The sequence below is a fragment of the Carcharodon carcharias genome, chromosome 32, assembly GCF_017639515.1.
Source record: "Carcharodon carcharias isolate sCarCar2 chromosome 32, sCarCar2.pri, whole genome shotgun sequence".
Taxonomy (NCBI): domain Eukaryota; kingdom Metazoa; phylum Chordata; class Chondrichthyes; order Lamniformes; family Lamnidae; genus Carcharodon; species Carcharodon carcharias.
The window spans coordinates 19062674-19088297 of NC_054498.1; positions in this window are offsets into that span (position 1 = coordinate 19062674).

Below are 25624 nucleotides of genomic sequence, written 5' to 3' on the forward strand. Positions count from 1 at the left end.
GGTAGAGATAGTGCTGGGTGCTGACGTGAGGTAGAGCTGGGTGCTGGGGTGAGGTAGAGCTGGGTGCTGGGGTGAGGTAGAGCTGGGTGCTGGCATGAGGTAGAGCTGGGGGCTGGGTGAGATCGAGCTGGGTGCCTGACTGAAATAGAGCTGGGTGCAGGAGTGAGGTAGAGCTGGGTGCTGGGAGAGGTAGAGCTGGGTGCTGGGGTGAGGTAGAGTTGGGTGCTGGGGTGAGTTTGAGCTGGGTGCTGGGGTGAGTTTGAGCTGGGTGCTGGGGTGAGTTAGAGCTGGGTGCGGGAGTGAGATAGAGTTTGGTGCTGGGGTGAGGTAGCGCTGGGTGCTGTGTGAGATCGCTGGGTTCTGGGTGAGGTAGAGCTGGGTGCTGGGGTGAGTTAGAGCTGGGTGCGGGGGTGAGGTAGAGTTTGGTGCTGGGGTGATGTAGAGCTGGATGCTGGGATGAGGTAGAGCTGGGTGCTGGGATGAGGTAGAGCTTAGTGCTGGGTGAGATAGAACGGGGTGCTGGGAGAGGTAGAGCTGGGGGTTGGGAGAGATAGAGCTGGGTGCTGGGAGGGATAGAGCAGGGTGCTGGGGTGAGATAGAGCTGGGTGCTGGGAGAGCTAGAGCTGGGTACGAGGGTGAAGTAGAGTTGGGTGGCGGGGTCAGATAGAGCTGGTTGCTGGGGTGAGGTAGAGCTGGGTGCTGGGGCGAGGTAGAGTTGGGTGCTGGGGTGAGATAGCTGGGTGCTGGGAGAGTTAGAGCTGGGTGCTGGGAGAGACTGACGTGGGTGCTGGGGAGAGTTTGAACTTGGTGCTGGGGTGAGGTAGAGCTGGGTGCTGGGGTGCGTTAGAGTTGGGTGCTAGGATGAGGTAGAGCTGGGTACTGGAGTAAGGTAGAGTTTGGTGCTGGGGTGAGGTAGAGCCGGGTGCTGGGTGAGATAGCTGGGTGCTGGGAGTGGTAGAGCTTGGTGCTGATGTGAGATAGAACAGGGTTCTGGGTGAGGTGATCTGGGTGCTGGGGTGAGGTAGAGCTAGATGCTGGGGTGAGATAGAGTTGGGTGCTGGGGTGAGGTAGAGCTGGGTGCTGGGTGAGGTAGAGCTGGGTGCTGGCAGATGTAGAGCTGGCTGTTGGGAGAGATAGAGCTGGTGTCTGGAAGAGGTAGAGCTGGGGGTTGGGAGAGATAGAGCTGGGTGCTGGGGTGAGGTAGAGTTGGGTGCTGGGGTGAGATAGCTGGGTGCTGGGAGAGGTAGAGCTGGGTGCTGGGAGAGCTAGAGCTGCGTACGAGGGTGAGGTAGAGTTGGGTGCCGGGGTGAGGTAGAGCTGGGTGCAGAAGTGAGGTAGAGCTGTGTGCTGGAGTGAGGTAGAGCTGGGTGCTGAGGTGAGATAGAGCTGTGTGCTGGGGTGAGATAGAGCTGGGTGCTGAGGTGAGATAGAGCTGGGTGCTGGGAGAGATTGAGCTGGGTGTTGGGGTGAGTTTGAAGTGGGTGCTGTGGTGAGGTAGAGCTGGGTGCTGTGTTGAGGTAGAGTTGGGTGCTGGGATGAGGTCGAGCTGGGTGCTGGAGTGAGGTAGTGTTGGGTGCTGGAGTGAGGTAGAGCTGGGTGCTGGGGTGATGTAGAGGCGGGTGCTGGGTGAGATAGCTGGGTGCTGGGAGTGGTAGAGCTTGGTGCTGATGTGAGATAGAGCAGGGTTCTGGGTGAGGTAGAGCCGGGTGCCGGGGTGAGGTTGGGTGCTGGGGTGAGATAGAGTTGGGTGCTGGGGTGAGGTAGAGCTGGGTGCTGGGGTGAGGTAGAGCTGGGTGCTGGGACGAGGTAGAGTTGGGTGCTGGAATGACATAGAGCTGGGTGCTGGGAGAGGTAGAGCTGGGTGTTGGGAGAGATAGAGCTGGGTGCAGGGAGAGATAGAGCTGTGTGCTGGAGTCAGTTAGAGCTGGGTGTTGGGGTGTGGTAGAGCTGGGTGCTGGGAGTGTTAGAGCTTGGTGATGATGTGAGATAGAGCAGGGTTCTGGGTGAGGTAGAGCTGGGAGCCGGGGTGAGGTTGGGTGCTTTGGTGAGGTGGAGTTTGGTGGTGGTGTGAGGTAGACCTGTGTGCTGGGAGAGGTAGAGCTTGGTGCTGGGAGAGATAGAGCTGGGTGCTGGGGCGAGATAGAGCTGGGTGCTGGGAGAGATAGAGCTGGGTACGAGGATGAGGTAGAGTTGGGGGCTGGGGTGAGATAGAGTTGGGGTGAGATAGCTGGGTGCTGGGAGAGGTAGAGCTGGGTGCTGGGAGAGCTAGAGCTGCGTACGAGGGTGAGGTAGAGCTGGGTGCTGGCGTGAGGTAGAGCTGGGTGCTATGATGAGCTAGAGTTGGGTGCTGGGGTGAGGTAGAGCTGCTTGCTGGGTGAGGTAGAGTTGGGTGCTGGGTGAGGTAGAGCTGGGTGCTGGGATGAGGTAGTGTTGGGTGCTGGGGTGAGATAGAGCTTGGTGCTGGTGTGAGGCAGTGTTGTGTGCTGGGGTGATGTAGAGCTGGGTGCTTGGGGTGAGGTAGAGCTGGGTGCTGGGCCAAATAGAGCTGGGTACGAGGGTGAGGTAAAGTTGGGTGCCGGGGTGAGATAGAGCTGGGTGCTGGGCTCAGGTAGTGTTGGGTGCTGGGGTGAGGTAGAGTTGGGTGCCGGAGTGAGATAGAGCTGAGTGCCGAAGTGAAATAGTGCAGGGTGCTGGGTGAGGTAGAGCTGGGTGCTGGAGTGAGGTAGAGTTGGGTGCTGGGATGAGCAAGAGCTTGGTGCTGAGGTGAGGTAGAGCTGGGTGCAGTGTGAGATAGAGCTGGGTGCTGGGAGAGGTAGAGCTGGGTGTTGGAAGAGATAGAGCTGGATGCAGGGAGAGATAGAGCTGGGTGCTGGAGTGAGTTTGAGCTGGGTGTTGGGGTGAGGTAGAGCTGGGTGCTGGGTGATATAGAGCTGGGTGCTGGTGTGAGGTAGAGCTAGGTGCTGGGGTGCGGTAGAGCTGGGTGGTGGGTGAGATAGCTGGGTGCTGGGAGAGCTAGAGCTGGGTGCCGAGGTGAGATTGAGCTGGGTGCTGGGAGAGGTAGAGCTGGGTGTTGGGAGAGATAGAGCTGGGTGCAGCGAGAGATAGAACTGGGTGCTGGAGTGAGTTAGAGCTGGGTGTTGGGGTGAGGTAGAGCTGGGTGCTGGGGTGAGGTAGAGCTGGGTGCTGGTTTGAGGTAGAGCTGGGTGCTGGGGTGAGGTAGAGCTGGGTGGTGGGTGAGATAGCTGGGTGCTGGGAGAGCTAGAGCTTGATGTGGAGGTGGGAGAGAGCTGGGTGCTGGGTGAGGTAGAGTTGGGTGCCGGGGTGAGGTAGAGCTGGGTGCTGGGATCAGGTAGTGTTGGGTGCCGGGGTGAGGTAGTGTTGGGTGCCGGAGTGAGATAGAGCTGGGTCCTGAAGTGAAATAGAGCATGGTGCTGGAGTGAGGAAGAGCTGGGTGCTGGGATGAGGTAGAGCTGGGTGCTGGGGTGAGGTAGAGCTGGGTGCTGGGATGAGGAAGAGCTGGGTGCTGGGGTGAGGTAGAGCTGGGTGTTGGGTGAGATTGAGCTGGGTGCAGGGAGAGATAGAGCTGGGTGCTGGAGTGATTTTGAGCTGGGTGTTGGGCTGAGGTCGAGCTGGGTGCTGGGGTGAGGTAGAGCTGGTTGCTGGTGTGAGGTAGAGCTGGGTGCTGGGGTGAGGTAGGGCTGGGTGGTGGGTGAGATATCTGGGTGCTGGGAGAGCTAGAGCTGGATGCGAGGTGAGATAGAGCTTGTTGCTGGGAGAGGTAGAGCTGGGTGCTGGGGTGAGGTAGAGCTGGGTGCTGGAGTGATATAGAGCTGGGTGCTGGGGTGAGATAGAACTCGGTGCTGGGGTGAGATAGAGCTGGGTGCTGGGGTGAGGTATTGTTGGGTGCTGGGGTGAGGTAGAGCTGGATTCTGGGGTGAGGTAGATCTGGGTGCTGGGCTAGATAGTGTTGGGTACGAGGGTGAGGTAGAGTTGGGTGCCGGGGTGATACAGAGCTGGGTGCTGGGGTCTGGTGGTGTTGGGTGCTGGGGTGAGGTAGAGCTGGGTGCTTGGGTGAGATAGAGCTGGTGCTGGGAGAGCTAGAGCTGGCTGCTGGGATGAGCTAGAGCTGGGTGCTGGGTTCTGGTGGTGTTGGGTGCTGGGGTGAGGTAGAGCTGGGTGCTTGGGTGAGATAGAGCTGGTGCTGGGAGAGCTAGAGTTGTGTGCCGGGGTGATATAGAGCTGGGTGCTGGGGTCTGGTGGTGTTGGGTGCTTGGGTGAGATAGAGCTGGTGCTGGGAGAGCTAGAGCTGGACGCTGGGATGAGGTAGAGCTGGGTGCTGGATGAGATAGAACTGGGTGCTGCGTGAGGTAGAGCTGGGTGCTGAGATGGGTATAGCTTGGTGTTGGGAGAGATACAGCTGGGTGCTGGGAGAGATAGAGCAGGGTGCTGGGATGAGGTAGAGCTTGGTTCTGGGAGAGATAGAGCTGGGTGCTGGGAGAGATAGAGCTCGGTGCTGGAGTGCGATAAACTTGGGTGCTGGGGTGAGGTAGTACTGGGTGCTGGGTTGAGGTAAAGTTGGGTGCAGGGATGAAGTAGAGCTGGGTGCTGGAGTGAGGTAGAGCTGGGTGCTGGGAGAGATAGAGATGGGTGCTGGCGTGAGGTACTGTTGGATGTTGGGGTGAGATAGACCTCGGTGCTGGGGTGAGGTAGAGCTGGGTGCTGCGGTGAGGTAGTGATGGGTTCTGCGGTGAGGTAGAGTTGGGTGCTGGGGTGAGGTAGAGCTGGGTGCTGGGGTGCTGTAGAGTTGGGTGCTGGGGTGAGGTAGTGCTGGGTGCTGTGGTGAGGTAGAGTTGGGTGCTGGTGTGAGGTAGACCTGTGTGCTGGGAAAGGTAGAGCTGGGTGCTGGGAGATATAGAGCTGGATGCTGGCTGAGGCAGAGCGGGGAGCTGGGATGAGGTAGAGCTTGGTGCTGGGGTGAGGTAGAGCTGGGTGCTGGTGTGAGGTAGTGTTGGGTGCTGGGGTGAGATAGAGCTGGGTGCAGGGTGAGGTAGAGTTGGGTGCTGAGGTGAGATAATGTTGGGTGCTTGGGTGAGATAGAGCTGGGTGCTGAGGTGAGGTAGTGTTGGGTGCTGGTGTGAGATAGAGCTGGGTGCTGGGAGAGGTAGAGCTGGGTACGGGGGTGAGGTAGAGTTGGGTGCCGGGGTGAGATAGAGCTGGGTGCTGGGGTCAGGTAGTGTTGGGTGCTGGGGTGAGGTAGTGTTGGGTGCCGGAGTGAGATAGAGCTGGGTCCTGAAGTGAAATAGAGCATGGTGCTGGAGTGAGGAAGAGCTGGGTGCTGGGATGAGGTAGAGCTGGGTGCTGGGGTGAGGTAGAGCTGGGTGCTGGGATGAGGAAGAGCTGGGTGCTGGGGTGAGGTAGAGCTGGGTGTTGGGTGAGATTGAGCTGGGTGCAGGGAGAGGTAGAGCTGGGTGCTGGAGTGATTTTGAGCTGGGTGTTGGGCTGAGGTCGAGCTGGGTGCTGGGGTGAGGTAGAGCTGGGTGCTGGGGTGAGGTAGAGCTGGGTGGTGGGTGAGATAGCTGGGTGCTGGGAGAGCTAGAGCTGGATGCGAGGTGAGATAGAGCTTGTTGCTGGGAGAGGTAGAGCTGGGTGCTGGAGTGATATAGAGCTGGGTGCTGGGGTGAGATAGAACTCGGTGCTGGGGTGAGATAGAGCTGGGTGCTGGGGTGAGGTATTGTTGGGTGCTGGGGTGAGGTAGAGCTGGATTCTGGGGTGAGGTAGATCTGGGTGCTGGGCTAGATAGTGTTGGGTACGAGGGTGAGGTAGAGTTGGGTGCCGGGGTGATACAGAGCTGGGTGCTGGGGTCTGGTGGTGTTGGGTGCTGGGGTGAGGTAGAGCTGGGTGCTTGGGTGAGATAGAGCTGGTGCTGGGAGAGCTAGAGCTGGCTGCTGGGATGAGCTAGAGCTGGGTGCTGGGGTCTGGTGGTGTTGGGTGCTGGGGTGAGGTAGAGCTGGGTGCTTGGGTGAGATAGAGCTGGTGCTGGGAGAGCTAGAGTTGTGTGCCGGGGTGATATAGAGCTGGGTGCTGGGGTCTGGTGGTGTTGGGTGCTGGGTTGAGGTAGAGCTGGGTGCTTGGGTGAGATAGAGCTGGTGCTGGGAGAGCTAGAGCTGGATGCTGGGATGAGGTAGAGCTGGGTGCTGGATGAGATAGAACTGGGTGCTGCGTGAGGTAGAGCTGGGTGCTGAGATGGGTATAGCTTGGTGTTGGGAGAGATACAGCTGGGTGCTGGGAGAGATAGAGCAGGGTGCTGGGGTGAGATAGAGCTGGGTGCTGGGAGAGATAGAGCTGGGTGCTGGGAGAGATAGAGCTCGGTGCTGGAGTGCGATAAACTTGGGTGCTGGGGTGAGGTAGTGCTGGGTGCTGGGTTGAGGTAAAGTTGGGTGCAGGGATGAGGTAGAGCTGGGTGCTGGAATGAGGTAGAGTTGGGTGTTGGGGTGAGGTAGAGTTGGGTGCTGGGGTGAGGTAGAGCTGGGTGCTGGGAGAGATAGAGCTGGTGCTTGGGTGAGGTAGAGCTGGGTGCTGGGGTGAGATAGAGCTGGGTGCTGGGGTGAGGTAGAGCTGGGTGCTGGGTGAGATTGCTGGGTGCTGAGAGAGGTCGAGCTGGGTGCTGAAGTGAAATAGAGCAGGGTGCTGGGTGAGGTAGAGCTGAGTGCTGGGGTGATGTAGAGCTGGGTGCTGGTGTGAGATAGAGCTGGGTGCTGGGAGAGATAGAGCTGCGTGCTGGGAGAGATAGAGCTGGGTGCTGGGGTGAGTTTGAGCTGTGTGCTGGGGTGTTGTAGAGATAGGTGCTGGAGTGATGTAAACTTGGGTGCTGGGGTGAGGTACAGCTGGGTGCTGGCGTTAGGTAGAGTTGGGTGTTGGGATGAGGTAGATCTGGGTGCTGAGTTGAGGTAGAGCTGGGTGCAGAGGTGAGGTAGAGCTGTGTGCTGGGGTGAGGTAGAGCTGGGTGCTGGGGTGAGATAGAGTTGGGTGCTGAGGTGAGATAGAGCTGGGTGCTGGGAGAGATTGAGCTGGGTGTTGGGGTGAGTTTGAAGTGGGTGCTCTGGTGAGGTAGAGCTGGGTGCTGTGTTGAGGTAGAGTTGGGTGCTGGGATGAGGTCGAGCTGGGTGCTGGAGTGAGGTAGTGTTGGGTGCTGGAGTGAGGTAGAGTTGGGTGCTGGGGTGAGGTAGAGGCGGGTGCTGGGTGAGATAGCTGGGTGCTGGGAGTGGTAGAGCTTGGTGCTGATGTGAGGTAGAGCAGGGTTCTGGGTGAGGTAGAGCTGGGTGCCGGGGTGAGGTTGGGTGCTGGGGTGAGATAGAGCTGGGTGCTGGGGTGAGGTAGAGCTGGGTGCTGGGATGAGGTAGAGTTGGGTGCTGGAGTGACATAGAGCTGGGTGCTGGGAGGGTAGAGCTGAGTGTTGGGAGAGATAGAGCTGGATGCAGGGAGAGATAGAGCTGTGTGTTGGAGTCAGTTAGAGCTGGGTGTTGGGGTGAGGTAGAGCTGGGTGCTGGGAGTGGTAGAGCTTGGTGCTGATGTGAGATAGAGCAGTGTTCCGGGTGAGGTAGAGCTGGGTGCCAGGGTGAGGTTGGGTGCTGGGGTGAGATAGAGTTGGGCGCTGGGGTGAGGTAGAGCTGGGTGCTGCGGTGAGGTAGAGCTGGGTGCTGGGGTGAGGTAGAGCTGGGTGCTGAAGTGACATAGAGCTGGGTGCTGGGAGAGGTCGAGCTGGGTGTTGGGAGAGATAGAGCTGGGTGCAGGGAGAGATAGAGCTGGGTGCTGGAGTCAGTTAGATCTGCGTGTTGGGGTGAGGTAGAGCTGGGTGTTGGGGTGAGGTAGAGCTGGGTGCTGGGACGAAGTAGAGTTGGGTGACAGTGTGAGGTAGAGCTGGGTGCTGGGTGAGGTAGAGTTGGGTGCTGAGTAAGGTAGATCTGGGTGCTGGGGTGAGATAGAGCTGGGTGCTGAGGTGAGGTAGAGCTGGGTGCTGGAGTGACATAGAGCTGGGTGCTGGGAGAGGTAGAGCTGGGTGTTGGGAGAGATAGAGCTGGGTGCAGCGGGAGATAGAGCTGGGTGCTGAGTCAGTTAGAGCTGCGTGTTGGAGTGAGGTAGAGCTGGGTGCTGGGGTGAGGTAGAGCTGGGTGCTGGTGTGATGTAGAGCTGGGTGGTGGGTGAGCTAGCTGGGTGCTGGGGGAGCTAGAGCTGGGTGCCGAGGTGAGATAGAGCTGGGTGCTGGGAGAGGTAGAGCTGGGTGCTGGGGTGAGGGAGAGCTGGGTGCTGAGGTGAGGTAAAGTTGTGTGCTGGTGTGAGGTAGAGCTGGGTGCTGGGGTGAGATAGAGCTGGGTGCTGAGGTGAGATAGAGCTGGGTGCTGGGAGAGATTGACCTGGGTGCTGGGGAGAGTTTGAACTTGGTGCTGGGGTGAGGTAGAGCTGGGTGCTGGGGTGAGTCAGAGTTGGGTGCTAGGATGAGGTAGAGCTGGGTACTGGAGTAAGGTAGAGTTTGGTGCTGGGGTGAGGTAGAGCCGGGTGCTGGGTGAGATAGCTGGGTGCTGGGAGTGGTAGAGCTTGGTGCTGATGTGAGATAGAACAGGTTTCTGGGTGAGGTAGAGCTGGGTGCTGGGGTGAGGTAGAGCTAGATGCTGGGGTGAGATAGAGTTGGGTGCTGGGGTGAGGTAGAGCTGGGTACTGGGTGAGGTAGGGCTGGGTGCTGGGAGATGTAGAGCTGGGTGTTGGGAGAGATAGAGCTGGTGTCTGGAAGAGGTAGAGCTGGGGGTTGGGAGAGATAGAGCTGGGTGCTGGGGTGAGGTAGAGTTGGGTGCTGGGGTGAGGTAGCTGGGTGCTGGGAGAGGTAGAGCTGGGTGCTGGGTGAGCTAGAGCTGCGTACGAGGGTGAGGTAGAGTTGGGTGCCAGGGTGAGGTAGAGCTGGGTGCAGAGGTGAGGTAGAGCTGTGTGCTGGGGTGAGGTAGAGTTGGGTGCTGAGGTGAGATAGAGCTGGGTGCTAGGTGAGATTGAGCTGGGTGTTGGGGTGAGTTTGAAGTGGGTGCTGTGGTGAGGTAGAGCTGGGTGCTGTGTTGAGGTAGAGTTGGGTGCTGGGATGAGGTCGAGCTGGGTGCTGGAGTGAGGTAGTGTTGGGTGCTGGAGTGAGGTAGAGTTGGGTGCTGGGGTGAGGTAGAGGCGGGTGCTGGGTGAGATAGCTGGGTGCTGGGAGTGGTAGAGCTTGGTGCTGATATGAGATAGAGCAGGGTTCTGGGTGCGGTAGAGCTGGGTGCCGGGGTGAGGTTGGGTGCTGGGGTGAGATAGGGCTGGGTGCTGGGGTGAGGTAGGGCTGGGTGGTGGGTGAGATAGCTGGGTGCTGGGAGAGCTAGAGCTGGGTGCCGAGGTGAGATAGAGCTGGGTGCTGGGAGAGCGAGAGCTGGGTGCTGGGTTGATGTAGAGCTGGGTGCTGGGGTGAGATAGAGCATGGTGCTGTGCTGAGGTAGAGCTGGGTGCTGTGGTGAGGTAGTGCTGCGTGCTGGCGTGAGGTAGAGTTGGGTGCTGGTGTGAAGTAGAGCTGGGTGCTGGGGTGCATTAGAGTTGGGTGCTGGGGTGAGGTAGTGCTGGGTGTTTTGGTGAGGTAGAGTTGTGTGCTAGTGTGAGGTAGACCTGGGTGCTAGTGTGAGGTAGACCTGGGTGCTGGGAGAGGTAGAGCTGGGTGCTGGGGTGGGCTAGAGCTGGGTGCTGGCAGAGATAGAGCTGGGTACGAGGGTGAGGTAGAGTTGGGTGCCGGGGTGAGATAGAGCTGGGTGCTGGGTTGAGGTAGGGTTGGGTGCTGAGTATGGTAGAGCGGGGTGCTGGGGTGAGGTAGAGTTGGGTGCTGGGCTGAGGTACAGTTGGGTGCTGGAGTGAGGTAGAGTTGGGTGCTGGGGTGAGGTAGAGCTGGGTTTTGGGGTGAGGTAGAGCTGGGTGCTGGGCTAGATAGAGCTGGGTACGAGGGTGAGGTAGAGTTGGGTGCTGGGGTGAGATAGAGCTGGGTGCTGGGGTGAGATAGAGCTGGGTGCTGGGGTCAGGTAGTTTTGGGTGCTGGGGTGAGGTAGAGCTGGGAGCTGGGGTGAGTTAGAGTTGGGTGCTGGGGTTAGATAGAACTAGGTGCTGGGGTGAGGTAGAGCGGGTGCTGCGGTGAGGTAGTGCTGGGTGCTGGGGTAAGGTAGATTTGGGTGCTGGGGTGAGATAGAGCTGGGTGCAGGGATGAGGTAGAGCTGGGTGCTGGAATGAGGTAGAGTTGGGTGCTGTGGTGAGGTAGAGCTGGGTGCTGGGATGAGATAGAGTTGGGTGCCGGGGTGAGGTAGAGCTGGGTGCTGGGGTGAGATAGAGCTGGGTGCTGGGCTAGATAGAGCTGGGTACGAGGGTGAGGTAGAGTTGGGTGCTGGCGTGAGATAGAGTTGGGTGCTGGGGTGAGATAGAGCTGGGTGCTGGGGTCAGGTAGTTTTGGGTGCTGGGGTGAGGTAGAGCTCGGAGCTGGGGTGAGTTAGAGTTGGTTGCTGGGGTTAGATAGAACTCGGTGCTGGGGTAAGGTAGATTTGGGTGCTGGGGTGAGGTAGAGCTGGGTGCAGGGATGAGGTAGAGCTGGGTGCTGGAATGAGGTAGAGTTGGGTGCTTTGATGAGATAGAGTTGGGTGCTGGGACGAAGTAGAGTTGGGTGACAGTGTGAGGTAGAGCTGGGTGCTGGGTGAGGTAGAGTTGGGTGCTGAGTAAGGTAGTGCTGGGTGCTGGGGTGAGGTAGAGCCGGGTGCTGGTTGAGATAGCTGGGTGCTGGGAGTGGTAGAGCTTGGTGCTGACGTGAGATAGAACAGGGTTCTTGGTGATGTGAGCTGGGTGCTGGGGTGAGGTAGAGCTAGATGCTGGGGTGAGATAGAGTTGGGTGCTTGGGTGAGGTAGAGCTGGGTGCTGGGTTGAGGTAGAGTTGGGTGCAGGGATGAGGTAGAGCTGGGTGCTGGAATGAGGTAGAGTTGGGTGCTGTGGTGAGGTAGAGCTGGGTGCTGGGATGAGATAGAGTTGGGTGCCGGGGTGAGGTAGAGCTAGTTGCTGGTTGAGGTAGAGTTTGGTGCTGGGGTGAGGTAGAGCTGGGTGCTGGGACCAAGTAGAGTTGGGTGACATTGTGAGGTAGAGCTGGGTGCTGGGTGAGGTAGCTGGGTGCTGGGAGTGGTAGAGCTTGGTGCTGATGTGAGATCGAACAGGGTTCTGGGTGAGGTGAGTTGGGTGCTGGGGTGAGGTAGAGCTAGATGCTGGGGTGAGATAGAGTTGGGTGCTGGGGTGAGGTAGAGCTGGGTGCTGGGTGAGGTAGAGCTGGGTGCTGGGAGATGTAGAGCTTGGTGTTGGGACAGATAGAGCTGGGTACTGGAGAAAGGTAGAGTTTGGTGCTGGGGTGAGGTAGAGCCAGGTGCTGGGTGAGATAGCTGGGTGCTGGGAGTGGTAGAGCTTGGTGCTGATGTGAGATAGAACAGGCTTCTGGGTGAGGTAGAGTTGGGTGCTAGGGTGAGGTAGAGCTCGATGCTGGGGTGAGATAGAGTTGGTTCCTGGAAGAGGTAGAGCTGGGTGTTGGGAGAGATAGAGCTGGTTGCTGGAAGAGGTAGAGCTGGGGGTTGGGAGAGATAGAGCTGGGTGCTGGGGTGAGGTAGAGTTGGGTGCTGGGGTGAGATAGCTTGGTGTTGGGAGAGGTAGAGCTGGGTGCTGGGAGAGCTAGAGCTGCGTACGAGGGTGAGGTAGAGTTGGGTGCCGGGGTGAGATAGAGCTGGGTGCTGTGTTGAGGTAGAGTTGGGTGCTGGGATGAGGTAGAGCTGGGTGCAGGAGTGAGGCAGTGTTGGGTGCTGGAGTGAGGTAGAGTTGGGTGCTGGGGTGAGGTAGAGCCGGGTGCTGAGTGAGATAGCTGGGTGCTGGAAGTGGTAGAGCTTGGTGCTGATGTGAGATAGAGCAGGGTTCTGGGTGAGGTAGAGCTGGGTGCTGGGGTGAGGTAGAGCTGGGTGCTGGGAGAAATAGAGCTGGGTGCTGGGGTGAGGTAGAGCTGGGTGCTGGGGTGAGGTAGATCTGTGTGCTGGGGTGCAGTAGAATTGGGTGCTGGGGTGAGGTAGATCTGGGTGCTGGGGTGCAGTAGAATTGGGAGCTGGGGTGAGGTAGTGCTGGGTGCTGTGGTGAGGTGGAGTTTGGTGGTGGTGTGAGGTACACCTGTGTGCTGGGATAAGGTCGAGCTGGGTGCTGGGAGAGGTAGAGCTGGGTGCTGGGCTGAGGTAGACTTGTGTGCTGGGGTGAGATAGAGCTCGGTGCTGGTGTGACGTAGAGCTGTGTGCTGCGGTGAGGTATTGCTGGGTGCTGGGGTGAGGTAGAGTTGGGTGCTGGGGTGAGGTGGAGCTGGGTGCTGCAGTGCGGTAGAGTTTGGTGCTGGGCTGAGGTAGTGCTGGGTGCTGTGGTGAGGTAGAGTTGGGTGCTGGTGTGAGGTCAACCTGGGTGCTGGGAGAGGTAGAGCTGGGTGCTGTGAGAAATAGTGCTGGGTGCTTGGAGAGATAGAGCTGGGTGCTGGGGTGAGGTAGAGTTGGGTGCTGGGGTGAGGTAGAGCTGGGTGCTGGGGTAAGGTAGAGCTGGGTGCTGGGATGGGGTAGAGTTGGGTGCTGGGCTGAGGTACACTTGGGTGCTGGGGTAAGGTAGAGTTGGGTGCTGGGTGCGGTAGAGCTGGGTGTTGGTGTGAGGTAGTGTTGGGTGCTGGGGTGAGATAGAGCTGGGTGCTGTGGTGAGGTAGTGTTGGGTGCTGGGGTGAGGTAGAGCTGGGTGCTGGGGTGAGGTAGGGCTGGGTGCTGGGCTAGATAGAGCTGGGTACGAGGGTGAGGTAGAGTTGGGTGCCGGGGTGAGATAGAGCTGGGTGCTGGGGTCAGGTAGTTTTGGGTGCTGGGGTGAGGTAGAGCTGGGAGCTGGGGTGAGTTAGAGTTGGGTGCTGGGGTGAGATAGAACTCGGTGCTGGGGTGAGGTAGAGCTGGGAGCTGCGGTGAGGTAGTGCTGGGTGCTGGGGTAAGGTAGATTTGGGTGCTGGGGTGAGGTAGAGCTGGGTGCTGGGTTGAGGTAGAGTTGGGTGCAGGGATGAGGTAGAGCTGGGTGCTGGAATGAGGTAGAGTTGGGTGCCGGGGTGAGGTAGAGCCGGTTGCTGGTTGCGGTAGAGTTGGGTGCTGGGTGAGGTAGAGCCGGGTGCTGGAGTGAGGTAGAGCTGGGTGCTGGGAGAGATAGAGATGGGTGCTGGCGTGAGGTAGTGTTTGGTGTTGGGGTGAGATAGAGCTGGGTGCTGGGGTGAGGTAGAGCTGGGTGCTGCGGTGAGGTAGTGCTGGTTGCTGGGGTGAGGTAGAGTTGGGTGCTAGGCTGAGATAGTGCTGGGTGCTGTGGTGAGGTAGAGTTGGGTGGTGGTGTGAGGTAGACCTGTGTGCTGGGAGAGGTAGAGCTTGGTGCTGGGAGTGATAGAGCTGGGTTCTGGGGAGAGGTAGAGCTGGGTGCTGGGAGAAATAGAGCTGGGTGCTGGGTTGAGGTAGAGCTGGGTGCTGGGGTGAGGTAGAGCTGGGTGCTGGGCTGAGGTAGATCTGGGTGCTGGGGTGCAGTAGAATTGGGTGCTGGGGTGAGGTAGTGCTGGGTGCTGTGGTGAGGTGGAGTTTGGAGGTGGTGTGAGGTAGACCTGTGTGCTGGGAGAGGTAGAGCTTGGTGCTGGGAGAGATAGAGCTGGGTTCTGGGGAGAGGTAGAGCTGGGTGCTGGGAGAAATAGAGCTGGGTGCTGGGTTGAGGTAGAGCTGGGTGCTGGGGTGAGGTAGAGCTGAGTGCTGGGATGAGAGAGATCTGGGTGCTGGGGTGAGGTAGTGCTGGGTGCTGTGGTGAGGTAGAGTTTGGTGGTGGTGTGAGGTAGACCTGTGTGCTGGGAGAGGTAGAGCCGGGTGCTGGGAGAGATAGAGCCGGGTGCTGGGGCGAGGTAGAGCGGGGTGCTGGGAGAGATAGAGCTGGGTACGAGGATGAGGTAGATTTGGGGGCCGGGGTGAGATAGAGCAGGGTGCTGGCGTGAGGTAGAGCTGGGTGCTAGGGTGAGGTAGAGCTAGGTGCTGGAGTGAGGTAAAATTGGGTGCTGGGGAGAGGTAGAGCTGGGTGCTGGGGTGGAGTAGAGTTGGGTGCTGGGATAAGGTAGAGGTGGGTGCTGGGAGAGATAGTGCTGGGTGCTGACGTGAGGTAGAGCTGGGTGCTGCGGTGAGGTAGAGCTGGGTGCTGGGGTGAGGTAGAGCTTGGTGCTGGGTGAGATAGAGCTGGGTGCTGGCATGAGATAGAGCTGGGGGCTGGGTGAGATCGAGCTGGGTGCTGGGGTGAAGTAGAGCTGGCTGCGGGGGTGAGGTGGAGTTGGGTGCTGTGGTGAGGTAGAGCTGGGTGCTGGGAGAGATAGAGCTGGGTGCTGGGGTGAGTTTGAGCTGGATGCTGGGGTGAGGTAGAGTTAGGTGCTGGAGTGAGGTAAACTTGTGTGCGTGGATGAGGTAGAGCTTGGTGCTGCCGTGAGGTAGAGCTGGGTGCTGGACTGAAATAGAGCTGGGTGCAGGAGTGAGGTAGAGCTGGGTGCTGGGAGAGGTAGAGCTGGGTGCAGGGGTGAGGTAGAGTTGGGTGCTGGTGTGAGTTTGAGCTGGGAGCTGGGGTGAGTTTGAGCTGGGTGCTGGGGTGAGTTAGAACTGGGTGCGGGAGTGAGATAGAGTTTGGTGCTGGGGTGAGGTAGAGCTGGAAGCTGGGATGAGGTAGAGCTGGATGCTGGGATGAGGTAGAGCTGGGTGCTGGGATGAGGTACAGCTTAGTGCTGGGTGAGATAGAACTGGGTGCTGGGAGAGGTAGAGCTGGGGGATGGGAGAGATAGAGCTGGGTGCTGGGAGGGATAGAGCAGGGTGCTGGGGTGAGATAGGGCTGGGTGCTGGGAGAGCTAGAGCTGGGTATGAGGGTGAAGTAGAGTTGGGTGCGGGGGTGAGGTAGAGCTGGGTGCTGGGGTGAGGTAGAGCTGGGTGCTGGGGTGAGGTAGAGTTGGGTGCTGGGGTGAGATAGCTGGATGCTGGGAGAGGTAGATGGGTGCTGGGAGAGCTAGAGCTGCGTACGAGGGTGAGGTAGAGCTGGGTGCCGGGGTGAGGTAGAGCTGGGTGCTGAGGTGAGGTAAAGTTGTTTGCTGGGGTGAGGTAGAGCTGGGTGCTGGGGTGAGATAGAGCTGGGTGCTGGGGTGAGGTAGAGCTGGGTGCTGGGGTGAGTTAGAGTTGGGTGCTAGGATGAGGTAGAGCTGGGTACTGGAGTAAGGTAGAGTTTGGTGCTGGGGTGAGGTAGAGCCGGGTGCTGGGTAAGATAGCTGGGTGCTGGGAGTGATAGAGCTTGGTGCTGATGTGAGATAGAACAGGGTTCTGGGTGAGGTGAGCTGGGTGCTGGGGTGAGGTAGAGCTAGATGCTGGGGTGAGATAGAGTTGGGTGCTGGGGTGAGGTAGAGCTGGGTGCTGGGTGAGGTAGAGCTGGGTGCTGGGAGATGTAGAGTTGGGTGTTGGGACAGATAGAGCTGGGTACTGGAGTAAGGTAGAGTTTGGTGCTGGGGTGAGGTAGAGCCGGGTGCTGGGTGAGTAGCTGGGTTCTGGGAGTGGTAGAGCTTGGTGCTGATGTGAGATAGAACAGGGTTCTGGGTGAGGTAGAGCTGGGTGCTAGGGTGAGGTAGAGCTCGATGCTGGGGTGAGATAGAGTTGGGTGCTGGGGTGAGGTAGAGCTGTGTGCTGGGGTGAGGTAGAGCTGTGTGCTGGGGTGAGGTAGAGCTGGGTGCTGGGAGATGTAGAGCTGGGTGTTGGGAGAGATAGAGCTGGTTGCTGGAAGAGGTAGAGCTGGGGGTTGGGAGAGATAGAGCTGGGTGCTGGGGTGAGGTAGAGTTGGGTGCTGGGGTGAGGTAGAGCCGGGTGCTGGAGTGAGGTAGAGCTGGGTGCTGGGAGAGATAGAGATGGGTGCTGGCGTGAGGCAGTGTTGGATGTTGGGGTGAGATAGAGCTCGGTGCTGGGGTGAGGTAGAGCTGGGTGCTGCGGTGAGGTAGTGCTGGGTTCTGCGGTGAGGTAGAGTTGGGTGCTGGGGTGAGGTAGAGCTGGGTGCTGGGGTGCAGTAGAGTTGGGTGCTGGGGTGAGGTAGTGCTGGGTGCTGTGGTGAGGGAGAGTTGGGTGCTGGTGTGAGGTAGACCTGTGTGCTGGGAAAGGTAGAGCTGGGTGCTGGGAGATATAGAGCTGGATGCTGGCTGAGGCAGAGCGGGGAGCTGGGATGAGGTAGAGCTTGGTGCTGGGGTGAGGTAGAGCTGGGTGCTGGTGTGAGGTAGTGTTGGGTGCTGGGGTGAGATAGAGCTGGGTGCAGGGTGAGGTAGAGTTGGGTGCTGTGGTGAGATAATGTTGGGTGCTTGGGTGAGATAGAGCTGGGTGCTGAGGTGAGGTAGTGTTGGGTGCTGGTGTGAGATAGAGCTGGGTGCTGGGAGAGGTAGAGCTGGGTACGGGGGTGAGGTAGAGTTGGGTGCCGGGGTGAGATAGAGCTGGGTGCTGGGGTCAGGTAGTGTTGGGTGCTGGGGTGAGGTAGAGCTGGGTGCTGGGATGAGGAAGAGCTGGGTGCTGGGGTGAGGTAGAGCTGGGTGTTGGGTGAGATTGAGCTGGGTGCAGGGAGAGATAGAGCTGGGTGCTGGAGTGATTTTCAGCTGGGTGTTGGGCTGAGGTAGAGCTGGGTGCTGGGGTGAGGTAGAGCTGGTTGCTGGTGTGAGGTAGAGCTGGTTGCTGGGGTGAGGTAGAGCTGGGTGGTGGGTGAGATAGCTGGGTGCTGGGAGAGCTAGAGCTGGGTGCGAGGTGAGATAGAGCTTGTTGCTGGGAGAGGTAGAGCTGGGTGCTGGGGTGAGGTAGAGCTGGGTGCTGGAGTGATATAGAGCTGGGTGCTGGGGTGAGATAGAACTCGGTGCTGGGGTGAGATAGAGCTGGGTGCTGGGGTGAGGTATTGTTGGGTGCTGGGGTGAGGTAGAGCTGGATTCTGGGGTGAGGTAGATCTGGGTGCTGGGCTAGATAGTGTTGGGTACGAGGGTGAGGTAGAGTTGGGTGCCGGGGTGATACAGAGCTGGGTGCTGGGGTCTGGTGGTATTGGGTGCTGGGGTGAGGTAGAGCTGGGTGCTTGGGTGAGATAGAGCTGGTGCTGGGTGAGCTAGAGCTGGCTGCTGGGGTGAGCTAGAGCTGGGTGCTGTGGTGAGGTAGAGCTGGATGCTGGGATGAGGTAGAGCTGGGTGCTGGATGAGATAGAACTGGGTGCTGCGTGAGGTAGAGCTGGGTGCTGAGATGCGTATAGCTTGGTGTTGGGAGAGATACAGCTGGGTGCTGGGAGAGATAGAGCAGGGTGCTGGGGTGAGATAGAGCTGGGTGCTGGGAGAGATAGAGCTGGGTGCTGGGAGAGATAGAGCTGGGTGCTGGGAGAGATCGAGCTAGGTGCTGGAGTGCGATAAACTTGGGTGCTGGGGTGAGGTAGTGCTGGGTGCTGGGTTGAGGTAAAGTTGGGTGCAGGGATGAGGTAGAACTGGGTGCTGGAATGAGGTAGAGTTGGGTGTTGGGGTGAGGTAGAGTTGGGTGCTGGGGTGAGGTAGAGCTGGGTGCTGGGGTGAGATAGAGCTGGTGCTTGGGTGAGATAGAGCTGGGTGCTGGGGTGAGATAGAGCTGGGTGCTGGGGTGAGGTAGAGCTGGGTGCTGGGTGAGATAGCTGGGTGCTGGGAGAGGTCGAGCTGGGTGCTGAAGTGAAATAGAGCAGGGTGCTGGGTGAGGTAGAGCTGAGTGCTGGGGTGATGTAGAGCTGGGTGCTGGTGTGAGATAGAGCTGGGTGCTGGGAGAGATAGAGCTGCGTGCTGGGAGAGATAGAGCTGGGTGTCTGGGGTGAGTTTGAGCTGTGTGCTGGGGTGTAGTAGAGATAGGTGCTGGAGTGATGTAAACTTGGATGCTGGGGTGAGGTACAGCTGGGTGCTGGCGTTAGGTAGAGTTGGGTGTTGGGATGAGGTAGAGCTGGGTGCTGAGTTGAGGTAGAGTTGGGTGCAGGGATGAGGTAGAGCTGGGTGCTGGGATGAGGTAGAGTTGGGTGTTGGGGTGAGGTAGAGTTGGGTGCTGGGGTGAGGTAGAGTTGCGTACTGGGGTGAGGTACAGCTGGGTGCTGGGTGAGATAGCTGGGTGCTGGGAGATGTCGAGCTGGGTGCTGGGGTGAGGTAGAGCAGGATGCTGGGTGAGATAGAGCTGGGTGCTGGGAGAGATAGTGTTGGGTGCTGACGTGAGGTAGAGCTGGGTGCTGGGGTGAGGTAGAGCTGAGTGCTGGGGTTAGGTAGTGCTGGGTGCTGGCATGAGGTAGAGCTAGGGGCTGGGTGAGATCGAGCTGGGTGCTGGGGTGAAGTAGACCTGGCTGCGGGGGTGAGTTGGGTGCTGTGGTGAGGTAGAGTTGGGTGCTGTGGTGAGGTAGAGCTGGGTGCTGGGAGAGATAGAGCTGGGTGCTGGGAGAGATAGAGCTGGGTGCTTGGGTGAGTTTGAGCTGGGTGCTGGGGTGAGGTAGAGCTAGGTGCTGGAGTGAGGTAAACTTGTGTGCGTGGATGAGGTAGAGCTTGGTGCTGCCGTGAGGTAGAGCTGGGTGCTGGACTGAAATAGAGCTGGTTGCAGGAGTGAGGTAGAGCTGGGTGCTGGGAGAGGTAGAGCTGGGTGCTGGGGTGAGGTAGAGTTGGGTGCTGGGGTGAGTTTGAGCTGGGTGCTGGGGTGAGTTAGAGCTGGGTGCGGGGGTGAGATAGAGTTTGGTGCTGGGGTGAGTTTGAGCTGGGTTCTGGGTGAGGTAGAGCTGGGTGCTGGGGTGAGTTAGAGCTGGGTGCGGGGGTGAGATAGAGTTTGGTGCTGGGGTGATGTAGAGCTGGATGCTGGGATGAGGTAGAGCTGGGTGCTGGGATGAGGTAGAGCTTAGTGCTGGGTGAGATAGAACTGGGTGCTGGGAGAGGTAGAGCTGGGGGTTGGGAGAGATAGAGCTGGGTGCTGGGAGGGATAGAGCAGGGTGCTGGGATGAGATAGAGCTGGGTGCTGGGAGAGCTAGAGCTGGGCACGGGGGTGAAGTAGAGTTGGGTGCCGGGGTGAGGTAGAGCTGTGTGCTGGGGTGAGGTAGAGCTGGGTGCTGGGGTGAGGTAGAGTTGGGTGCTGGGGTGAGATAGCTGGGTGCTGGGAGAGGTAGAGCTGAGTGCTGGGAAGCTAGAGCTGCGTACGAGGGTGAGGTAGAGCTGGGTGCTGGGAGATGTAGAGCTGAGTGTTGGGAGAGATAGAGCTGGTGTCTGGAAGAGGTAGAGCTGGGGGTTGGGAGAGATAGAGCTGGGTGCTGGGGTGAGGTAGAGTTGGGTGCTGGGGTGAGATAGCTGGGTGCTGGGAGAGGTAGAGCTGGGTGCTGGGAGAGCTAGAGCTGCGTACGAGAGTGAGGTAGAGTTGGGTGCCGGGGTGAGATAGAGCTGGGTGCAGAGGTGAGGTAGAGCTGTGTGCTGGGGTGAGGTAGAACTGGGTGCTGGGGTGAGATAGAGCTGGGTGCTGAGGTGAGATAGAGCTGGGTGTTGGGGTGAGTTTGAAGTGGGTGCTGTGGTGAGGTAGAGCTGGGTGCTGTGTTGAGGTAGAGTTGGGTGCTGGGATGAGGTCGAGCTGGGTGCTGGAGTGAGGTAGTGTTGGGTGCTGGAGTGAGGTAGAGTTGGGTGCTGGGGTGAGGTAGAGGCGGGTGCTGGGTGAGATAGCTGGGTGCTGGGAGTGGTAGAGCTTGGTGCTGATGTGAGATAGAGCAGGGTTCTGGGTGAGGTAGAGCTGGGTGCCGGGGTGAGGTTGGGTGCTGGGGTGAGATAGAGCTGGCTGCTGGGGTGAGGTAGAGCTGGGTGCTGGCACTTGGTACAGTTGGGTGCTGGAGTACATAGAGCTGGGTGCTGGGAGAGGTAGAGCTGAGTGTTGGGAGAGATAGAGCTGGGTGCTGGAGTCAGTTAGAGCTGGGTGTTGGGGTGAGGTAGAGCTGGGTGCTGGGAGTGGTAGAGCTTGGTGCTGATGTGAGATAGAGCAGTGTTCCGGGTGAGGTAGAGCTGGGTGCCGGGGTGAGGTTGGGTGCTGGGGTGAGATAGAGTTGGGTGCTGGGGTGAGGTAGAGCTGGGTGCTGCGGTGAGGTAGAGCTGGGTGCTGGGGTGAGGTAGAGCTGGGTGCTGGGGTGAGGTAGAGCTGGGTGCTGGAGTGACATAAAGCTGGGTGCTGGGAGAGGTAGAGCTGGGTGTTGGGAGAGATAGAGCTGGGTGCAGGGAGAGATAGAGCTGGGTGCTGGAGTCAGTTAGAGCTGGGTGTTGGGGTGAGGTAGAGCTGGGTGCTGGGGTGAGGTAGAGTTGGGTGACAGTGTGAGGTAGAGCTGGGTGCTGGGTGAGGTAGAGTTGGGTGCTGAGTAAGGTAGAGCTGGGTGCTGGGGTGAGATAGAGCTGGGTGCTGAGGTGAGGTAGAGCTGGGTGCTGGAGTGACATAGAGCTGGGTGCTGGAGTCAGTTAGAGCTGGGTGTTGGGGTGAGGTAGAGCTGGGTGCTGGTGTGAGGTGGAGCTGGGTGCTGGTGTGAGGTAGAGCTGGGTGCTGGCGTGAGGTAGAGCTGGGTGCTATGATGAGGTAGAGTTGGGTGCCGGGGTGAGGTAGAGGTGGTTGCTGGGTGAGGTAGAGTTGGGTGCTGGGTGAGGTAGAGCTGGGTGCTGGGATGAGGTAGTTGTAGGTGCTGTGGTGAGATAGAGCTTGTTGCTGGTGTGAGGCAGTGTTGTGTGCTGGGGTGATGTAGAGCTGGGTTCTTGGGGTGAGGTAGAGCTGGGTGCTGGGCCAAATAGAGCTGGGTACGAGGGTGAGGTAAAGTTGGGTGCCGGGGTGAGATAGAGCTGGGTGTTGGGCTCAGGTAGTGTTGGGTGCTGGGGTGAGGTAGAGTTGGGTGCCGGAGTGAGATAGAGCTGAGTGCCAGAGTGAAATAGTGCAGGGTGCTGGGTGAGGTAGAGCTGGGTGCTGGAGTGAGGTAGAGCTGGGTGCTGGGATGAGCAAGAGCTGGGTGCTGGGGTGAGGTAGAGCTGGGTGCTGTGTGAGATAGAGCTGGGTGCTGGGAGAGGTAGAGCTGGGTGTTGGGAGAGATAGAGCTGGATGCAGGGAGAGATAGAGCTGGGTGCTGGAGTGAGTTTGAGCTGGGTGTTGGGGTGAGGTAGAGCTGGGTGCTGGGTGATATAGAGCTGGGTGCTGGTGTGTGGTAGAGCTAGGTGCTGGGGTGCGGTAGAGCTGGGTGGTGGGTTAGATAGCTGGGTGCTGGGAGAGCTAGAGCTGGGTGCCGAGGTGAGATTGAGCTGGGTGCTGGGAGAGGTAGAGCTGGGTGCTGGGATGAGGTAGAGCTGGGTGCTGGGTGAGATAGAGCTGGTTGCTGGGAGAGGTAGAGCTGTGTGTTGGGAGAGATAGAGCTGGGTGCAGCGAGAGATAGAACTGGGTGCTGGAGTGAGTTAGAGCTGGGTGTTGGGGTGAGGTAGAGCTGGGTGCTGGGGTGAGGTAGAGCTGGGTGCTGGTTTGAGGTAGAGCTGGGTGCTGGGGTGAGGTGGAGCTGGGTGGTGGGTGAGATAGCTGGGTGCTGGGAGAGCTAGAGTTGGGTGCCGAGGTGAGATAGAGCTGGGTGCTGGGAGAGCGAGAGCTGGGTGCTGGGTTGATGTAGAGCTGGGTGCTGGGGTGAGATAGAGCTTGGTGCTGTGCTGAGGTAGAGCTGGGTGCTGCGGTGAGGTAGTGCTGCGTGCTGGCGTGAGGTAGAGTTGGGTGCTGGTGTGAAGTAGAGCTGGGTGCTGGGGTGCGTTAGAGTTGGGTGCTGGGGTGAGGTGGTGTTGGGTGTTTTGGTGAGGTAGAGTTGTGTGCTGGTGTGAGGTAGATCTGGGTGCTGGGAGAGATAGAGCTGGGTGCTGTGAGAGATAGTGCTGGGTGCTGGGAGAGATAGAGCTGGCTGCTGGGGTGGGCTAGAGCTGGGTTCTGGCAGAGATAGAGCTGGGTACGAGGGTGAGGTAGAGTTGGGTGCCAGGGTGAGATAGAGCTGGGTGCTGGGTTGAGGTAGGGTTGGGAGCTGAGTATGGTAGAGCTGGGTGCTGGGGTGAGGTAGTGTTGGGTGTTTTGGTGAGGTAGAGTTGTGTGCTGGTGTGAGGTAGATCTGGGTGCTGGGAGAGGTAGAGCTGGGTGCTGTGAGAGATAGTGCTGGGTGCTGGGAGAGATAGAGCTGGCTGCTGGGGTGGGCTAGAGCTGGGTTCTGGCAGAGATAGAGCTGGGTACGAGGGTGAGGTAGAGTTGGGTGCCAGGGTGAGATAGAGCTGGGTGCTGGGTTGAGGTAGGGTTGGGAGCTGAGTATGGTAGAGCTGGGTGCTGGGGTGAGGTAGAGCTAGGTGCTGGGAGAGATAGTGCTGGGTATGTGAGGTAGAGTTGGGTGCTGGGGTGAGGTAGAACTAGGTGCTGGGGTGAGGTAGAGCTGGGTGCTGTGGTGAGGTAGAGCTGGGTGCTGAGGTGTGGTAGAGCTGGGTGCTGCGATGAGGTAGAGCTGGGTGCTGGGTGAGATAGATCTGGGTGCTGGGAGAGGTAGAACTTGTTGCTGGGAGCGGTAGAGCTGGGTGTTGGGACAGATAGAGCTGGGTGCTGGGAGAGATAGAGCTGGGTGCTGGGAGAGATGGAGCTGGGTGCTGGGGTGAGATAGAGCTGGGTGTTGGGGTGAGATAGAGCTAGGTGCTGGAGTGAGGTAAACTTGAGTGCTGGGGTGAGGTAGAGCTGGGTGCTGGGTTGAGGTAGTGTTGGGTGCAGGGATGAGGTAGAGCTGGGTGCTGGAATGAGGTAGAGTTGGGTGTTGGGGTGAGGTAGAGTTGGCTGCTGGCGTGAGGTAGAGTTGCGTACTGGGGTGAGGTAGTGCTGGGTGCTGGGTGAGATAGCTGGGTGCTGGGAGAGATAGAGCTGGGTGCTGAAGTGAAATACAGTAGGGTGCTGGGTGAGGTAGGGCTGAGTGCTGGGGTGAGGTAGAGCTAGGTGCTGGTGTGACATAGACCTGTGTGCTGGGAGAGATTGAGTTGGGTGCTGGTGTGAGTTTGAGCTGGGTGCTGGGGTGAGGTAGAGCTAGGTGCTGGAGTGAGGTAAACTTGGGTGCTGGGGTGAGGTAGAGCTGGGTGCTGGGATGAGGTAGAGCTGGATGCTGGGGTGAGGTCGAGTTGGGTGTTGGGGTGAGGTAGAGTTGGGTGCTGGGGTGAGGTAGAGTTGCGTGCCGGGGTGAGATTGAGCTGGGTGCTGGTGTGAGATAGAGCTGGGCGCTGGGTGAGATAGCTGGGTGCTGGGAGAGGTAGAGCTGGGCGCTGAAGTGAGATAGAGCAGGGTGCTGGGGTGAGGTAGAGCTAGGTGCTGGAGTGAGGTAAACTTGGGTGTGGGGTTGAGATGGAGCTGGGCGCTCGGAGAGATAGAGCAGGGTGCTGGGGTGAGATAGAGCTGGGTGCTGGGAGAGATAGAGCTGGGTGCTGTGATGAGGTAGCGCTAGGTGCTGGAGTGAGGTAAACTTGGGTGCTGGGGTGAGGTAGAGCTGGGTGCTGGGGTGAGGTAGAGTCGGGTGCAGGAATGAGGTAGAGCTGGGTGCTGGAGTGAGGTAGAGTTGGTTGTTGGGGTGAAGTAGAGTTGGGTGTTGGGGTGAGGTAGAGTTGGGTGTTGGGGTGAGGTAGAGTTGGGTGCTGGGCTGAGGTAGAATTGCGTGCTGGGGTGAGGTAGAGCTGGGTGCTGGGGTGAGGTAGAGCTGGGTGCTGGGGTGAGGGAGAGCTGGGTGCTGGAGTGAGATAGAGCTTGGTGCTGCGGTGAGGTAGAGCTGGGTGCTGGGAGAGGTAGAGCTGGGTGCTGGGAGAGATAGTGCTGGGTGCTGGGAGAGATAGAGCTGGGTGCTGGGGTGAGGTAGAGTTGGGTGCTGGGGTGAGGTAGAGCTGGGTGCTGGGGTGAGGTAGAGCTGGGTGCTGGGGTGAGATAGAGCTCGGTGCTGGGGTGAGGTAGAGCTGGGCACTGCGGTGATGTAGTGCTGTGTGCTGGGGTGAGGTAGAGTTGGGTGCTGGGGTGAGTTAGAGCTGGGTGCTGGGGTGAGGTAGAGTTGGGTGCAGGGGTGAGGTAGTGCTGGGTGCTGTGGTGAGATAGAGTTGGATGCAGGTGTGAGGTAGACCTGGGTGCTGCGGTGAAGTAGTGCTGGCTGCTGGGGTGAGGTAGAGTTGGGTGCTGGGGTGAGGTAGAGCTGGGTGCTGGTGTGCGGTAGAGTTGGGTGCTGGGGTGAGGTAATGCTGGTTCCTGTGGTGAGGTAGAGTTGGGTGCTGGGAGTGGTAGAGCTGGGTGCTGGGAGAGATAGTGCTGGGTGCTGGGAGAGATTTAGCTGGGTGCTGGGGTGAGGTAATGCTGGGTGCTGGGAGAGATAGAGCTGGTTACGAGGGTGACGTAGAGTTTGGTGCCGGGGTGAGATAGAGCTTGGTGCTGGAGTGAGGTAGAGTTGGGTGCTGGGGCGAGGTAGAGCTGGGTGCTGGGATGAGGTAGAGTTGGGTGCTGGGGTGAGGTAGAGCTGGGTGCTGGGGTGAGGTAGAGTTGGGTGCTGGGGTGAGGTAGAGCTGGGTGCTGGGATGAGGTAGAGTTGGGTGCTGGGGTGAGGTAGAGCTGGGTGCTGGGTGAGGTAGAGTTGGGTGCTGGGTGAGGTAGAGCTGGGTGCTGGGTGAAGTAGAGTTGGGTGCTGGGGTGAGGTAGAGCTGGGTGCTGGGAAAGATAGAACTGGGTGCTGGTGTGAGGTAGTGTTGGGTGCTGGGGTGAGATAGAGCTGGGTGCTGGGTGAGGTAGAGTTGGGTGCTGGGGTGAGATAGTGTTGGGTGCTGGTGTGAGATAGAGCTGGGTGCTGGGGTGAGGTAGTGTTGGGTGCTGGGGTGAGGTCGAGCTGGGTGCTGAGGTTAGGTAGAGCTGGGTGCTGGGGTGAGGTAGAGCTGGGTGCTAGGCTTGATAGAGCTGGGTACGAGGGTGAGGTAGTATTTGGCGACGGGGTGAGATAGAGCTGGGTGCTGGGGTCAGGTAGTGTTGAGTGCTGGGGTGAGGTAGAGCTGGGTGCTGGGGTGAGGTAGAGCTGGGTGCTGGGGTGTGGTAGAGTTGGGTGCTGGGGTGAGGCAGAGCTGGGTGCTGGGATGAGGTAGAGCTGGATGCTGGGAGAGCTAGAGCTGGGTACGAGGGAGAGGTAGAGCTGGGTGCTGGGGAGAGATTGAGCTGGGTGCTGAGGTGAGATAGTGCTGGGTGCTGGGGTGAGGTAGAGTTGGGTGCTGGGGAGAGGTCGAGCTGGGTGCTGAGGTGAGATAGAGCTGATGGTGCAGGGGCAGAAAGAGAAGCCATTGAATGGAGCCAAGCGAGAGCAGCCCCACCCAGCTGGACAACAATGGAAAAATTTTGGAGGAGGATTGTGTGGTCAACCATGTCAAGAACTTCAGACAGGTCAAGAAGGATGAGGAGGGAATGTTTATCTTTGCCACATTCACATAGGATGTCTTTCAGTGACTTGGATAAGA